General features: G+C 40.2%; 1 long non-coding RNA gene across 1 annotated transcript in view; it reads left to right on the top strand.

The window, feature by feature from the left end:
* Positions 1 to 8,759: 8,759 nt before the first annotated feature.
* The window catches only part of LOC110149159 (uncharacterized), a 211,794-nt gene continuing 202,710 nt past the window's right edge, over positions 8,760 to 17,843 (top strand). The window contains exon 1 of the long non-coding RNA XR_011484951.1: positions 8,760 to 8,828. This is a non-coding gene — a long non-coding RNA (uncharacterized lncRNA). The remainder of the gene's footprint in view (positions 8,829 to 17,843) is intronic.

The following is a 17,843-nucleotide window of genomic DNA, read 5'->3' as shown; positions in this document are numbered from 1 at the left end:
TTTTAGAACTGTGGCATTAGACAGTCTGGGTTCAAATCTTATCTCTGATCCTCGTAAAATATGAGGCCTCCTATGATTTACTCAGTCTCTCTGAGCCTTGTTTTTTTAACCCATAAAACTGAGATAGTAACAGTACCTGGTGGTGGTGGTATAGTCGATAAATGGTGTCCAACTCTTGTGACTGCTTCCCGACCACCGCCCCTCCCAACCCCCGAATTGTAGCCCACCAGGCTCCTCTGTCCATGGGATTTCCCAGGCAAGAATACTGGAGTGGGTTGCCTTTTCTTTCTCCAGGGCATCTTTCCGAACCAGGGACTGAACTCACATCTCCTGCATTGCAGGCATATTCTTTATTTCTGAGTCATCAGGGAAGCCCAGTAGTACCTACTGTATGCCTATTAAATATCTAAAATTAAAAATACTGACAATGTCAAGGGCTGATGAGGGTGCGAAGCAACTAAAACTCTCATGGCCATGAATTTGAGTAAACTCCAGGATTTGGTGATGGACAGGGAGGCCTGGCGTGCTGCAGTCCACGGGGTCACAAAGAGTCGGACACGACTGAGTGACTGAACTGAACTGACTGAAAAGCATAACAATCTAAGACAGGGAATGAGAACCAAGAGAGAAAAAAGGATATGATAGAGGCTTCACAATCATGAATTAGGGAGAAAAGGTGCAAAGTAGCTAACAAACCCTTATCTTGACTCTCTTCGATATTGGATGTTATCTAGAGTCATGCATCATTTACAACTTTTCATATGAATCCACTCTACCAGTATCATTGATCCCTGATATGTTCTAAGCTCTGAATGAGCTGGGCATATGGAGCTGAACTTAAAAGTTTCCTGATTAAGGAGCTTTTAGTCTATTATGTAATTTATAATTTACTTTAAAAACACTTCATTGACAATACACTGTAGATAATACACATTCATCCACATCTTGATCAGAAATGTGCACTGCAGGATTGTCAGCCAGCATTTAACCATTAGGACCACCTGGAAGTGCTGCTGCAAGAGTTTCAGTTCACTTTAGTTTAGACAGTAGCTTTTGCTTATTAGCATAACGGATACTAGCTTCACAGACGGCTCTGTGGTAAAGAACCTGCCTGTCAATGCAGGAGAGGCAGGTTCAATCCCTGGGTTGAGAAGATCCCCTGGAGGAGAAAATGGCAATCTGCTCCAGTATTCTTGCCTGGGAAATCCCATGGACAGAAGAGCCTGGCAGGCTACAGTCCATGGGGTCATAAAAGAGTTGGACGCAACTTAGCGACTGAGTAATAGCAATAATGGATGCTAGAAAGGCATTAATTTGTGAAATTAAGGTGTTCAAGATGTTGACTGGCTAGAAATAGTCTAGGAACACATGAGAGAGTTTGAGCATCTTCTGACCTCAGTGGTCTTTGCATTTTGATTGAATGACAGAAGTTGGTTATAAAAACATATGGCAGTTCTAGATAATGTTATCTTCCACCAGAAAACCAAACCTTTCTTCTGCTGAGTGGGTAGCTTGGGGTGAAGGAAATACCTTCCCCAGGCCTGTGACTGGGCTGGGCTCTCTCTCAGGTTTGCTTTCTAATTTCCCCGGATATGACCTTTCTTTCAAATGAAAGCCTGAGCGACTTCACTTTCACTTTTCACTTTCATGCGTTGGAGAAGGAAATGGCAACCCACTCCAGTGTTCTTGCCTGGAGAATCCCAGGGATGGGGGAGCCTGGTGGGCTGCCGTCTATGGGGTTGCACAGGGTCGGACACGACTGAAGTGACTTAGCAGCAGCAGTCATGTTAACCAGGACTCCATTCCTGGTAGATCCTCAGTTCTCAGTACTAACAAAATGTTGAAAATTCTACTCTGTTTTCAGAGATTTTTGATTCCAATCTCCTGCTCCATGAAGCTTTAGAAGAAGCTTTAGAATTCTACACATTTCTTGAGGGGAAAAAGCTGTGTGGTTGAGGCGCCTCAGCTGTCCTTCCAGACTCCCATGGAAGCCAACATTTGAGGTTTCTTGTCCCTCGCAGTGGTCCTCGGCTAGACCAAGCTGGATTCTCAGCTCTGGCCACACCTGGAATTGCCCGGTGCTCCCAGACAGGCCAGCTCACCACTGCCTCCAGGGCTTTGTTAACCAGAGTTCCTCCTCTAGCAAGGCATGGTCTCCTCAGAACCATGAACTTCAGGAAATTCTTCTCTCCTTTTCAGAAATTTTTCAATCTATTTTCTAAGCCTTGTGCTGCTCAGCTTCAGAATTCAGCAAATGTTAGTGAATTCCCTGGTAGTCCAGTGGTTAGGACTCTGCACTTTCACTGCCAAGGGCCTGTGTTCAGTCCCTGGTCAGGGAACTGCTGAGTGGCATGACAAAAAAAAAAAAAATATATATATATATATATATATATATATATATATGAAAGAATTAAGCAAATTTCTTGCATTGGACAACAGCTCTGTGTGGAGGCCATTCGCATCACCAGTTCTGGTCATCTAAGGGCTGCGTAACTGCCACAGTCTGCTGTTTTCTCCCTTCCAGCAGGGGCCTTTGCTGGAGACCAGTTAGGCTGTATAGCCTCTTGGTCACACCCAGACCTGGCTAAACCTGCAATTTTAGTTTCATCTCGTCTTCATTATTTTTGCAGCTCTCTGATGCCTTGAAACAAGGTTTATTAAAGATAAGTTTTATCTAAATTTTTAATATTTCACTCAGGTGGGAGTGTTAAGCTGTCATAAACCACTCTATTCTAGGTGGAAATCCTTATCTATACCTTTTGAAATGGCAACCAGGGTCTCTTTAGGTCACTGAATTGGAGGACACTTTGTCCAATGCCAGCCAAGCATTAACTGTATCTTACTCCAGACATGAACTATATCATCAGTTTACATCCCGTGAGGCTTTAGTGTAAATTATGAAGCTAAAAGGATAGAACTGGGATTCAAGTGATGAATTCAAAACTATTCAGTGCCCACTTTCTAATACACTCTGTATGTGTGAAAGATTTTATTTTAAGACTTTTAAAAATTTAAGCCTCACAGCATGGTTGTAGATGAGAAGATCTTTAATTGTAAACTACCTCTGCATTTTTTAAGGCTACTAATTCTAAAAAGAACCTAATATTGTGAGTGACCAAGTTGATTTGGCTCCATTGTTCACATGGCTCATATATAGACTAATTTATCTTTTCCAACTTATATCACGTCTTGAAGAGCAAATGCTATAAATCAACAAAGCAGATTTAAAGCATTTAATGAAGAATATAAAGAATTATTTCCTGTTTCTTTTTGTTCTGAAGATAGCTTTCTGTCCAGTGAGCAGTTTAATTAACCTGGTGCTGGAGGTCCACACTGACTCCAAAACATGACTCAATGGACATGAGTCTGAACAAGCTCCGGTAGATGGGGAGGGACATGGAGAACTGGGAGGCTGCAGGCCATGGGGTCGCAGAGACTCAGACACAACTGAACGACTGAACAACAACAGAGAGATCCACAAGTTTGTAAATATATTTGTTTTTCACCTCTGGGCCCCTCAGTTGTTTTGAAAACATCAGTTCTAGATCTTCTCAGTCTTGCTCTTTCTTTACTGAGTGCTTATTTCTCACCTGTATATTTACCAAAATCCCTAATTATAGATCATATTAACTGAACTTTTCCAGTGACTTTTCTTCTCTAACTCTGTATTCCTTTATATATTCATTCAGAGATTTACTAAATATTACTTCATTACATCCACAGCTACAAACTTTATATAATACTGAATCTGGCCATTGGATACCAAATTAAATCTTGGAGACAAAATTTTAGGTGAAGTAGAAAAGAATATCTTCATTGCTTCGCCAGGCCAAGGGGGCCACAGTGGGTTAATGCCCTCAATACTGTGTGTCCCCATCTGGGGATTCCTGTGAGGAGTCTTACAGTCTAGTGGTAGAAGTTGTTGATAAGGATCAGGGTGCATAGGACCCATATTCCTTCTATCCAGAGATGATCTGGCATCAGGTGATGATAGGCAAACTGTGACCTCTGGAATAAAGAGTCCTTGGTGGAGGTTCATTTGGTGGAGGTTTTAGTTCTCCAGAAGACTCAAAGATAATGTTCTGTATATCCCTTGAAGGGGGAACCAGGACCCTTAGACTGTACTGTTAGGTCCTATTGTTTCTTGACTGCTCCTCTCTTCCCTCTGCATCCCCCCGCTTCCCTGAATTAGCTGCTGTTTGAACCTGTTGTTTGGAATTCAGAGAAGGGGACACAGAAAGGCTTTGGTGCCCAGGAGCCCCACAGGGTTCTGTTTGGTATCAATAGCCACATTGTGGTTTTGTAGCAGAGGAAAACAAAGATATCTGATTCCATGTATCTGAAGATAATCAGTATTTCATTGTACAGTCACTCTCTTCTGTTAAACAGAGAGTCTGATACAGTGTATACCTTTGTTCATCATTGTCACCAAACCTTAGCATACTGTCTTAAACAGAGTAGGCATTTAGTAAACATGTTACTTAAATAGATTAGTGGGTGAATAATGCATTAAATTCACCCAGGGAATAAGTACAATTTGTAATATTGTAATATGTACAATTTGTAATATGTTTTCCTGAATGGCCAGCACAGTTTCTAAATGTTGCCTTAAAAAAACCTGTTACAGAATTAGAGACCTGTTTGGTATTTCAGGACAAAGAAAGCAAGGAGTTATCAGGGGGGAAAAAAACATTTTATTAAAAAAAAAAATCAGCCTTTGATTTGAAAGAACAGAATAATGAGAATCCAAGGTTCATCAAAACAAGAGGCTTGCAAGCCACTCTTGAAAAGACAAACAAGTATAGGTGAAGGTTTACATTCAAACCAAGAATGATAAAGAACTGAAAAGGCAAGACTATGGAGGTTTTGAAAAGCTCATTTAGAGTCAGCAAGACAGGAAGTTGAATTGACTTTCTAGATAGAAACTGGAAGAAAAAATTATATTGAGGAAACCTGAAGCAAAATAGAAGCAAGCTCATTTTGTTGCAGAAAGGAAGACCCCTTCCAGGCCCTGAGAGTAAGGTCTTGTCTAACACTTGGGAATGAGTTGTCCAAGGAGACACATGTGCTGACAAAGCAAGAAACTTTATTGGGGAGGGGTGCCACAGTAGAGAGCAGCAGAGTAAGGGAACCCGGGAGAACTGCTATGCCACGTGGCTTGCAGTCCCTGGTTTTATGGTAACTGGGTTAGTTTCTGGCTTGTCCTCTGGTCAGTAATTCTGACTCAAGTTCCTTCCTGGTGGTGCGTGCATCACTCAGCAAAGGTTGATTCTGGTGAGAAGGATTCTGGGAGGTTGGTAAGACATATGGGCTGGCATCTCCTCTCTTCTTTTTGACCTTTCCTGAGTTGTTGTGGTTGGTGGTAGTTTATTTCTGTCAGTGTTTCCCCTAACAATTCTACTAATTTCTTCAGATTCTGGTGCTTCACCTATAGCATACCATCTGTATATTCTGAGTGTTCTAAACTCTGTGCTGGAAGGGGTAGTTGAGAAAGAGAGTGTGTGTATACATGTCAATATTTATGAAGATCTTTTGGAGGCCATCAGTACGCTGAAGAAATCATTTCTTTTGCCTGTGCATTTCTCTCTCACTTTATTCCTCTTAAATGGGAATAAAAGGAAGAAAGAAATGGTTTCTAGAAATCATTTCTCTTATCAAAGCATTCGTTTCTTAACTCATCTTCATTCAACTGCCCTGGGGAGAACTTCTGCCACATTGATATAATAAATGATCAGATATGTTGGGAACACATTTTACATATGGTAGAGTATGAAACACACCTGATGCAGGAAAATTAGTAACACTGGTGAGTTGAGGATAACTCCAAATTCATTTGGAAATAGATGCAGAGGATGAAGGCCAATGCCAAACACAAAGCATACATTTCATAAATGTAGTCAAATGAATGGATCAGTCAGTAAAAAAGAAAAATTAGTAAGTGGAATTGTGTGTATGTGGGAAACACCAAAAGGGTCCAAGCACTCTGCTAGGTCATCATTAACAGTTTATTGCATCAAGAAACAGAAAAATTGAATCCAGACTTGCATTGAATGTCTAAACAATTGCTTGCAGATAAATGTGTTTCCAATTCCAAGAAAAGGAGCCAGAACCTTTGAGTCTTATGTATATCAGTTTAGTTCAGTCACTCAGTCATGACAGACTCTTTGCAAGCCAATGGAGTGCAGCACGCCAGGCTTCCCTGCCCATCACCAACTCCTAGAGACTATTCAAACTCATGTCCATCGTGTCAGTAATGCCATCCAATCATCTTATCCTCTGTGGTCCCCTTCTCCTCCCACCTTCCATCTTTCCCAGCATCAGGGTCTTTTCCAGTGAGTCAGTTCTTCGCATCAGATGGCCAAGTATTGGAGTTTCAGCTTCAGCATCAGTCCTTCCAATGAATATTCAGGACTGATTTCCTTTAGAATTGATTAGTTTGATCTCCTTGCAGTCCAAGGGACTCTCAAGAGTCTCCCCCAATGCTGCAGTTCAAAAGCATCAATTCTTCGGCACTCAGCTTTCTTTTATTTTTTTTTCATTTATTTTTATTAGTTGGAGGCTAATTACTTTACAATATTGTAGTGGGTTTTGTCATACATTGACATGAATCAGCCATGGAGTTACATGTATTCCCCATCCCGATCCTCCCTCCCACCTCCCTCTCCACCCGATTCCTCTGGGTCTTCCCAGTGCACCAGGCCCAAGCACTTGTCTCATGCATCCAACCTGGGCTGGTGATCTGTTTCACTATAGATAATATACATGTTTCGATGCTGTTCTCTTGGAACATCCCACCCTCGCCTTCTCCCACAGAGTCCAAAAGTCTGTCCTGTACATCTGTGCCTCTTTTTCTGTTTTGCATATAGGGTTATCGTTACCATCTTTCTAAATTCCATATATATGTGTTAGTATACTGTAATGGTCTTTATCTTTCTGGCTTACTTCACTCTGTATAATGGGCTCCAGTTTCATCCATCTCATTAGAACTGATTCAAATGAATTCTTTTTAATGGCTGAGTAATATTCCATGGTGTATATGTACCACAGCTTCCTTATCCATTCATCTGCGGATGGGCATCTAGGTTCCTTCCATGTCCTGGCTATGATAAACAGTGCTGTGATGAACATTGGGGTAGGTGTCTCTTTCGGATCTACTCAGCTTTCTTTATGGGTCAACTTACACATCCATACATGACTACTGGAAAAACCATAGCTTTGACTAGAAGGACCTTTGTCAGCAAAGTAATGTCTCTGCTTTTTATATTCTATCTAGGTTAGTCATGGCTTTTCTTCCAAGGAGAAAGTGTCTTTTAATTTCATGGCTGCAGTCACCATCTGCAGTGATTTTGGAGCCCAAGAAAATAAAGTTTGTCACTGTTTCCATTGTTTCCCCACCTATTTGCCATGAAGTGATGGGACCAGATGCCATGATCTTAGTTTTTTGAATGTTGAGTTTTAAGCCAGATTTTTCACTCTCCTCTTTCACTTTCATCAAGAGGCTCTTTAGATCCTCTTCACTGTCTGCCATAACAGTGGGGTCATTTGCATATCTGAGGTTATTGATATTTCTCCTGGCAATCTTGATTCCAGCTTGTGCTTCATCCAGCCCTACATTTCGCATGATGTACTCTGCATTTAAGTTAAGTAAACAGGGTGACAATATATAGCCTTGATGTGCTCCTTTCCCAATTTGGAGTCAGTCCGTTGTTCCATGACCAGTTCTAGCTGTTGCTTCTTGACCTGCATATAGATTTCTCAGGAGGCAGGTAAGATGGTCTGGTATTCCCATCTCTTTAAGAATTTTCCACAGTTTGTTGTGATCCACACAGTCAAAGGCTTTGGTGTAGTCAATAAAGACGAAGTAGATGTTTTTCTGGAATGCTGTTGCTTTTTCTTTGATCCAATAGGTGTTGGCAATTTGATCTCTGGCTCCTCTGCCTTTTCTAAATCCAGCTTGGACATCTGGAAGTTCTCAGTTCATGTACTGTTGAGGCCTCACTTGGAGAATTTTGAGCAATACTTTGCTAGATGAGTGCAATTGTGTGGTAGTTTGAACATTCTTTGGCATTGCCTTTCTTTGGGATTGAAATGAAAACTGACCTTTTCCAGCCCTGTGGCCACTGCTGTGTTTTCCAAATTTGCTGGTGTATTGAGTGCAGCACTTTCACAGCATCATCTTTTAGGATTTGAAATAGTTCAACTGGAATTCCATTGCCTCCATTAGCTTTGTTCATAGTGATACTTCCTAAGGTCCACTTGGCTTCACACTCCAGGATGTATATAGATCTTGAATAAAAAACAAAAACACTATTCCATCCAATTGGCATATTGTGACAAATGAAAGATGTGTGATCTTAGTTTGGGCTATGGCTTCGTCTCTGCTAACTCTTTAACTGACTAGGGTGTTATTTCACTCTTTTGAACCTGTTTCTCTATCTGTGGAATGAGATCATTGCACTTACTCTTGCTAAAAGGGAACCCTGACTGTTTTATCTGGGCTTATCTTCTTCTAGCCTTATTTTAAGTCATATAAGGCTGTCTACCCCAAGAAAATAAAGAGGTGATAGACATGACTATATGGATCCATCAAGAGCATGGCAATTGCTGTATTTTAAATAGAACATAAAGGCTTCCTTGGTGACTCAGATGGTAAAGAATCCTCCTGCAATGCAGGAGACCAAGGTTCTATCCATAGGTCACAAAGATTCCCTGAAGAGTAGAATGGCAACCCACTCCAGTATTCTTGCCTGGAGAATTCCATGGACAGAGTAGTCTGGCAGGCTATAGTCCATGGGATCACGAAGAGTCAGACACCACTGAGCAAATATGTATGTATAAATATATAAATTTTATAAATATATATATAAACATATATTTTCTATATATTTATAAATGTATATTTTAGTTGAGGTATAGTTGCTTTACAATGTTGAGTTATTTTCTGCTGTATATCCTCATATATTTTTATTGTAGTTGTTTAATTCTCACTATTCTTTTAAATCACCTCCCCATTTTAGTCAATGATATTTAAAGGAAAAGTTTCATATTATTATTTTAATTATATAAAATTGCTGTAAAAAGAAGTGTTAAAAATTTAACAAGACAATGTCTGACTAAGGTTTTGAGCTTGTGACCTGCTCTTTTTAGTTAAGGATGAAAATTATGAAGTGTGAAAGATGTGTTAAAGATTTAACAACTCCAAACTTAGACTTTCTACTTGATGAGATCAGTGTTGGAAAAGAATTTAAAAAGTAATCACTTCCTCAATCTATGGGTCAGGGAGATTTAATGCTTTATCTTAGGACTATCAGTAACTAGGAAAAATATGTTACAAGTAGGGTGCTCAGTGCAACCCCATTTCTCTGGTTATAGGGACTGTCAACTCACTGGGGCCCAAGGAAAGTACGTGTGTTATGGCCAACATACAGAGTGAGAAGACACACCTTCTTGGTGAATAAGCTAACAAATAGTAGATGTTTAATAAATGCTGGTCCCTTGGAAGCCCTCCCACCTTCCCTTGCATCCTTCTGAGTTCTGTTTCATGTCTCACCTTAATAAAAGCAGTAACAAGTTCTTCCTGAGAGCTCTGTATATGCTAAGTTCCAGGTTTCATTTCAAAACACATTTATATATTTTTTTAACTTGAGGAAGCTTTTATAAAATATATATAAATATATCTACTTTTGAGAAAAATGTTATCATTGAGAATCAGAGAGGTGAAACAACTTGCCCTAAATCACCCAGGGCACAACTGTCTAATAGTTTGGGGTTCCACTCTTCCAGATATAATTAGAAATAAGGACATTAGACAGCTAATTAAGTCAAATAGACAAAACAAACCACAATTAGTCCAATTATCTGAATTTTGGCTTGACATTATGAAGTCTGGCTCAGAAATTACACTCTTCTTTTTTCTAGGAACAGTTTTGTTTTGATTTTGGCTTGGGTTAGCTGGCTTATTGCCTTGGTTCTCTCAGCAGTGACTACTATAATATTGTTCACATAAGCATTTCATAAATGTAGATTGAGGAAAGAAGGGAGAGAAAGGGAATAGGAGAATATAAGGAAACCCACTTGAAATACACACATGAGAGTTAAGGTCCAAGCCAAATAACTATAGATAAGTCTCACCACTTTCCATTACTTTCACCACTTTCCAAAGCTCCTCGAATTTTTTTATCCTCTAGCCCCAAAATGAAGCTCATGGCACTGGCCTCTGGGAATGTGTCCCCTTGGTCATTCCCAGATATAGTTATACACATAAACGCATTGCTGAACATGGGGTTTTGCTCTTCCTGGAGACCTAAGAGAAACTCGCCCTCCTGGCAAGCTGCCGCTCTGCAAGACTCTTTAGAACAGTGGTCACACCTGCCATGGCTTTAGGATCCAGGTAAATAAGGAAACCTCAGTCCTATGTAAATTCCCCATTTACACTTGTAGAAATTCAACAACACTATTTCCAGCTTCCATGTTGTATTAATAATATTCCTTCAGCCCCCAAACAATTCAGTCACTCTGAACAGATTTAAGATACCTTTGCTCAGTCACTCAAATTCAGACACAGCCTCCATGAAACTAAACTAAACAAGACACATTTCCAAAAATCAAAAGCAAATTTTACCTCAAGTATCTGATTTGACAGTTTGGAGGGTATTAAGTAGAAGAATGTCTCAATTGTCTACTTCATCTGGTATATGTGTAAGAGTACCCACACTGTAAGTATAAATCATGGAGATTTTTCTCCTTTATCTGATTTTTTTAAATCCTGAATTTCTGTAATACTTGCAAACAAGAATGTTTGGCCCTTAGCACTTTTCCATTGAGTTTAAAAATCTCAGGAGTAGCTTAATAAATATTAAGTCTATGTGGTTTTCATAAGTTTATGGGCAAGCTATCACAATAGAACTTTTACTTTCTATTTATGAAAAATCTCTTGAAATTGCCCTTTGAATCACCTCTCAGAGTTTATGGGATTGATGACAGTTTGTTTTTAATCTACCAACTGAAGCACTGAACCAAAAAAAGCCATGGGTTTACTGAATTTAGGTTTTCTTAGGTTTGGTTGTCAATGTCAAATCACATCCACCATTTTCCAAGGACCTTAGTGCTGCTGCCTGCTGGTTAATTATATGTAGAACCCTTGAAGGGCTTCCCTAGTGGCTCAGTGGTAAAGAATCCACCTGCCAATGCAGGAGACATTGGTTCAATCCCTGGGTAGGGAAGCTCCCTTAGAGAAGGAAATGGCCACCTACTCCAGTATTCTTGCCTGGAGAATCCTATGGACGGAGGAGCCTGGCAGGCTACAGCCCATGGGGTCACAAAAGACTTGGACTTGACTTAGCCACTCAACAAAAACTAGCCCTGAAACCCCTGGGGAATCTGATTATAAGAAATAGCATCTCTCAAGCTATCCCCACTAGGAGGACTGAAAACTAAAAGTGAAATTCGTAACACTTTGGATCTTAGAGACATAGGCTAAAGCAACTTTGAGTGAATATACATTTAAAGACTGTATTTTATCATATGAATCTATTGGAATTTTGCACATATAACTGGAATTGCATACAGAACTACTCATTTATACTTGAATCCATCCATTTGTCTCCATCTCCAGGGTTCCCACTCTGGTCCAAGCCCTCCTCTGGAGGACAGCAGTGGTCTCCCAATGGGTTTCTCACACCACTCTGCCCCCCTGCATTCGACAGTCCACACAGCAGCCAAACTGATCTTTGAACACTCAAATCTAATATGTCACTTTTCTAGATTAAGAAACAAACATTTGTTTCTCAAAACTTGTAGAAGTAAGGCCAAAGACCTCAGCATCGGCCTTCCCTGCCTCTGGGGTTTCATTACACAGCACTCTTCTGCTTTCTGTGCATCAGCCTCCAACTTCTGTGCAACTCTTACTTGCGCTCTCTGGAATGTTTCCCCCTCTTCTCTGACACAGAAAGCAGTAGTGTAGTGAGTAAGGATACAGGGTCTAGGAAATAATAGGTAGGGTTATATTGAGAAGTCAATGCATTATTACATGAAAAGTCTTAGAACAAAGCTCAGCACATAGTAAAGTCTCAGTAAGTGATAGCTCTTACTTTTTGGTTGTTACCCATCCCCCACCTCACAGAGCACTTCCCCAGTGGGGTCTTCTCAATTCCCTTAGACATGCCAGAACCACCCATTATTCACAACTTCCTGCCTTTCTTTATAGGACTCGTCTCAATTTGTAGTTACATGCATATGTGATTATTTGATTAATTTGTGTCTGTTGTCTCCTGCTAGACTGCAAGCTTGACAAGGGCAGGAACCATGTCTGTTTTGCTTATTACCTATTCTGAATACCTAATTCAGTGCCTAGAGGTTATGGGTGGTCAATATATATTTATCAAGGGATGTTGAAGGAGTTACAGGGTGCATGGATGGTTAAATTTATGTAGTAAAGTATGAAACCAATTAAGATAAAACTTCAGAAAGATTATTAGAGATCTAAATAGAAGACAGGTCCTATGGAAATAGAGGTGAATGTTGGATGAATTATTTAAAAGAAGGAGAGTTATCTGAGATTTGTTTGATAAATATTTCATTCCTGCAGAAGATAACACTCAGGTTGAACCTCATAGGGTGGGTAGGGCTGCAAGAAGAGGACAATTCTAGGGAAGCCTCAGGCAATAACTCTAAAGAACACAGACCTGGATTGAATTCCAGCCCCACCACTTCCTAATTGTTGACAGGGAGCTACTTTATATCCGTCAATTCCATTTTTGTTCTGTAAAGTGCAGTAATAATGTCTTGGGTGTTTTGAGGCTTATGTGATTTTTAAACATTGAATGTTCTGCTTGGTGCCTGTTTGTGGCCCTGCGGAAAATCTGCTTCTGCTCCTGCAAGATTGGACGCAGAGCGGTCATATCTTATAGGTACACGTGGCCCCATCTACCTAGTACTTAACTTCCAGTTCCCTGCATTCACCCCCTGATATAAACCCCAGGTCCTTTCAGTGTCAGCTGATATTTTCGCTGTTAACAAAACTGACTTCCTAATTACTTAAGTCATATGAATTACTGTAAGTTGATTTCTTTAAAATATGTATACTTCTACAGACACCACTAATTGTCTCTTTGTAAGACAAAATTCTAAAACAATCTCATTGTTCTCCCCCTAGGCCCTGCCAAAAAGAATGGGGAACATGTCCTTTTGAAATCACCTCATGTCTCCTTGATTTCCTCATTCACCAGACAGAATTTAATAATGAACCCAGCACCATTAACAGGGAGGGGAGAAAATTTCCCTTACCAGTCCTCAGGGGAAGATACAGAAGGCTGATTGCTGGGTGAAAATTTAATAGCTGCCTGACGTTCTAAGGAAAAGAGGGGCTGAACCGTTTGAGCAGTTGTGAGCTTAGGAAATGGGTGATTGTGTTAGCTCTGCTGAAACGGGACCTCTAGCCATCTTATTTTCAACATATTTGGGCTGCAAAGACCACACAGATGACAGATGACACAGAAGAGCCTGCTTCTCCATAAACAAAATAAATAAGATTTTGCTTGGTGATAATATGTGTTGGGTGATAACAACTGGTGGAAAGAATTAGGTTTAAGCTTGATAGCTGTGGGTAATGAGACTTCTGTAATATAGAGAGACTTTAAAATACACTTGAAATTATCTTAAATCCTATGAGAGTATCTTTACTTGTGAGTATTCCATTTCTTCCATAAAATTCAGATGATTTCAGATCCTTAGTAATTCTATGCATGAGAGACTAATGTTATTTGTGAAACTATTTTTCTCTGGCTAAGAACAGATAATCCCAATAACTGTGTAGCTTAACTCATTTATGTCTATTAATTTTGCAGTAATCCTTTTACTGATGAGTACCACCTCATTAGGAAGTAGTGAAGACAGGATTCAAACCCATGTCTTTTGGAGACCTGAACTTTTTCCTGCCACAGTATTGTCTTCCCAATATTCAGGGCATTTCAAAGAGTACAGTGGCCTTTGATATCCGAAAGTTTCTACCATTTTCCACAAGTCCATTTTAAAAATTAAAAAGACACACCTACGAATGTAATTTATACCTGGTATTTCCACAGTAAATTTTAGTTTAAAGAGTTACTCATTCATTATACTATTTAATCCTGAGAATAACCTGGGAGGTAAATATTATTTGTCTTATTTTACAGACAGAAAAACTGAGTCTGGGAGGGGCCAAAAACCCACCTTGGGTCCCATAATGAGTAAATGGTAATCAACCCCAGATTCAAACCCAGATTCTATATCTCCTCAGCCTTCTGTACCGTGGTCTTACCATTAGTTCTCAGACCTCGAAAGAAAGCTTCTTTATTTTCTTTGCCTTTCCTGTTTTGCCACCAGGCTTTGTGTTTCTCTGTTTCCTGATGAAAGATCCAAATACAAGTAGGCAAATACTTGATACTGCAAGCCTGAGATTCTGGACAATCTGATGCAATCTTCTTTCTGACTATATCCTAAAGGAATAAATCACAGGAGAGAGAGCTGCTGGGTTTTTTTGTTGTGTTTTAAACAATAATAGATGTTCAAGTTGCTATCAGTGTTTGAGATTTCTAATCAGCCAGAACTGTCTACTCTATAATATATGCTGACCTTCTAGGCTGATAAACCTGCATAATTATTGACTTCAGCAGAAGTTGGTATTGGCATATTATTTTGAAGACGTAGTTCTGACAACATCAGGAACAGCAAGTATGATAAATCATTACAGGGCAGGCTGGCTGTGAGAATGGTATTTGAATTGTACCAGACAAATGGCAAACAGATGAGTTTATATCAAGGCTAGAAGTAAATTTAGGTCTTCTCCACACACTCAGCCTCCCAATCAAACGAGAATGGCAATTTTTGTTTCCATCAATTAGAGGAACCAGTCTCTAAAGGGTCACAGCTGATTTATTTGCCAGGTCTGTGACAGCATTTGTGCCAACAAAAGCTGATGTATGTCACCCATTTAAATGAGTGTATAGTTCTGGTTTTATTTGATGAGACTTGTCATCATCCTACAAAGTTAAAAGTCAATCAACTGTTTCTTTTTGTGTATCTTGTTAAACCTGATAGCTCCCCACCTTTTTTAGAATTATTTAACCTATAAACTGACCATTACTTAGCATGGTACTTGATATTGCTTCACTTATTCCAGAATAGTCATTGAGCACATATTATATGGTAGGTCCTGTGCTAGCCCTGGGGTTACAGATAAGGATAGTAGAGGGGATGCCCCTGCCCTCATTGGGCTTACATTCTAGAGAGAAAAAGAGATAAATTAGCAAAACAGAACGAGTCCTCAAATGCACAGGGAAGGCCTCTCTGAAGAGGCAGTATTTGATAACACACTGAAGGATGGAGAGAAGCTGGCTATATGATGACCTGGGGAAGAGCCTGCCAGGCAGGGAGTAGAGCAAGTGGCCCAAAGCAGGAGGTGCTTGCCTGTTTGAGGAGGAGAGAGGAAGCTAAAATGGTTAGTAAGTGTATAAGGATGGCATGTGATAGGGGTGAGAGAGGATGGGAGAGGTGAGTTCAGAAAGGTAGACAGACACCAAACCATGTGGAGCCTTGCATGTTTCAACTCAGTCAGGTATGTGTACCTTTATTCACTTCTTCTACTTCCCCCCAAACTAAGGAGGCACTCCTGGCTCCTTCCTGTTTCCTCGGGTCTTCTCGGAAATGAATGCTGTTCTGTGGAGTAAAGCACAGGTAGTTCTGGTGTAGAAGGACTTTAGAGCATCAGGAGTGAACTCCACCTTAAATTTTGAAATGAATTTCAACTCTCATGGGGAAAATTACTCCAGAAATTTTCTTTTCCTATAAAATTTGACATAGAAAGGACCCTCTTTTTAAGAAATATATAAGCATAGAAATAACTCAGTTAAAGACACATATTATTTGGCTGGATACTACAGTAATGGTAGCCCTTCCAACATGAAAAAAATTTACAAGTAGAATATATTGGATTTGGCATTATTGAGTTTTATGGAATCTCTTTAGTTGCATAAGGGCTTCCCTGGTGGCTCAGATGCTAAAGAATCTGCCTGTAATGCAGGAGACCTGGCTTTGATCCCTGGGTTGGGAAGAGCCCCTAGAGAAGGGAAAGACTACCCACTCCATTATTCTTGCCTGGAGAATTCCATGGGCAGAAGAGCCTGAGAAGCTACAGAGCTACATGGGATCGCAAAAAGTCAGACATGCCTAAGTAACTAACACACACACACACACACACAATTGCATAAAATGGTAAAAATCCAAAAAACCCTGTGGAAGAGGTGAGCATTCACTCTGGGCCCCTTAACTCTTTTCCTGTTGTTATTGTTCAGTCGCCAAGTCATGTCCAACCCTTTGTGACCCCATGGGCTGCAGCATGCCCAGCTTCCCTGTCCCTCACCATCTCCCAGAGGTTGCCCAAGTTCATATCTGTTGAATCAGTGATGCCATCCAAACATCTCATCCTCTGTTGCCCTCTTCTCTTTCTGCCCTCAATCTTTCCCAGAATCAAGGTCTTTTCTAATGAGTCGGCTCTTTGTATCAGGTAGCCAAAGTATTGGAGCTTCAGCTTCAGCATCAGTCCTTCCAAAGAGTATTCAGGGTTGATTTCATTTTAGATTGATTGGTTTGATCTCCTTGCTGTCCAAGGGACTTTCCAGAGTCTTCTCCAGCACCACAGTTAGAAACCATCAATTCTTTGGCTCTCTGCCTTCTTTATTGTCAGTCTCTCACATCCATACTGGAAAGACAATAGCCTTGACAATATGGACCTTTGTCAGCAAAGTGATGTCTTTGCTTTTTAACACTCTTTCTAGGTTTGTCATAGCTTTCCTGCCAAGAAGCAGTTGTCTTCTAATTTCATGGCTATAATCACCATCCTCAGTGATTTTGGAGCCCAAGAGGAAATCTGTCACTGCTTCTACCTTTTCCCCTTCTGTTTGCCATAAAGTGATAGGACTGGACACCGTGATCTTAGTTTTTTAATATTGAGTCTTAAGCCGGCTTTTTCATTCTCCTCCTTCACCCTCATCAAGAGGCTCTTTAGTTCCTCTTCACTTTCTGCCATTAGAAGGGTATAATCCACGTATCAGAGGTTGTTGATATTTCTCCTGGCAATTGTGAATCTAGCTGGTAACTCATCCAGCCTGGCATTTCGCATGATGTGCTCTGCATATAAGTTAAATAAACAGGGTGACTATAAACAGCCTTGTCATACTCCTTTCTCAGTCCTGAATCAGTCATTTACTTGTTCCATATGGGGTTCTAACTGTTGCTTCTTGGCCCGCACATAGGTTTCTTAGGAGACAGGTAAGATGGTCTGATATTCCCATCTCTTTAAGTTTTCCACAATTTTTTATGATCCACACAGTCAGAGGCTTTAGCGTAGTCAGTGAAACAGAGGTAGATGTTTTTCTGGAATTCCCTAGCTTTCTCTATGATTGAGTGAATCAATTTGATTTGATCTCTGGTTCCTCTGCCTTTTATAAACCCAGCTTGAACATCTGTAAGTTCTTGGTTCATGTAATGGTGAAGTCTAACTTGGAGGATTTTGAACATAACCTTACTAGCATGGAAGAATTCTTCTCCTAGACAACTCCTATTCATCCTTCAGATCTTAGCTCGGATAGCAGCCTTTTCTCAGAGAGTGGAGAAGATGACCATGTTACCAGTGCAAAGATGAGCCATAGACAAAGGCAGGGTAGCAATAACTTAATAGATTTTTATTAACCTTATTAAGACAAAGAGCCACAACAGAGACAGGCTAGGCAATGTCTCCAACCTTCCTCCACTTTTTAACCAAAACGTAGAAAGGAAAAACAAAGAAACCTCCTTTCAGCCCAGTAGTA

This window comes from Odocoileus virginianus, chromosome 3 (genome assembly GCF_023699985.2).
Source record: "Odocoileus virginianus isolate 20LAN1187 ecotype Illinois chromosome 3, Ovbor_1.2, whole genome shotgun sequence".
In the NCBI taxonomy this organism is placed as follows: Eukaryota; Metazoa; Chordata; class Mammalia; order Artiodactyla; family Cervidae; genus Odocoileus; species Odocoileus virginianus.
Note: the sequence above shows the minus strand (reverse complement) of the source record. Positions and strands in the feature narration are given on the sequence as shown.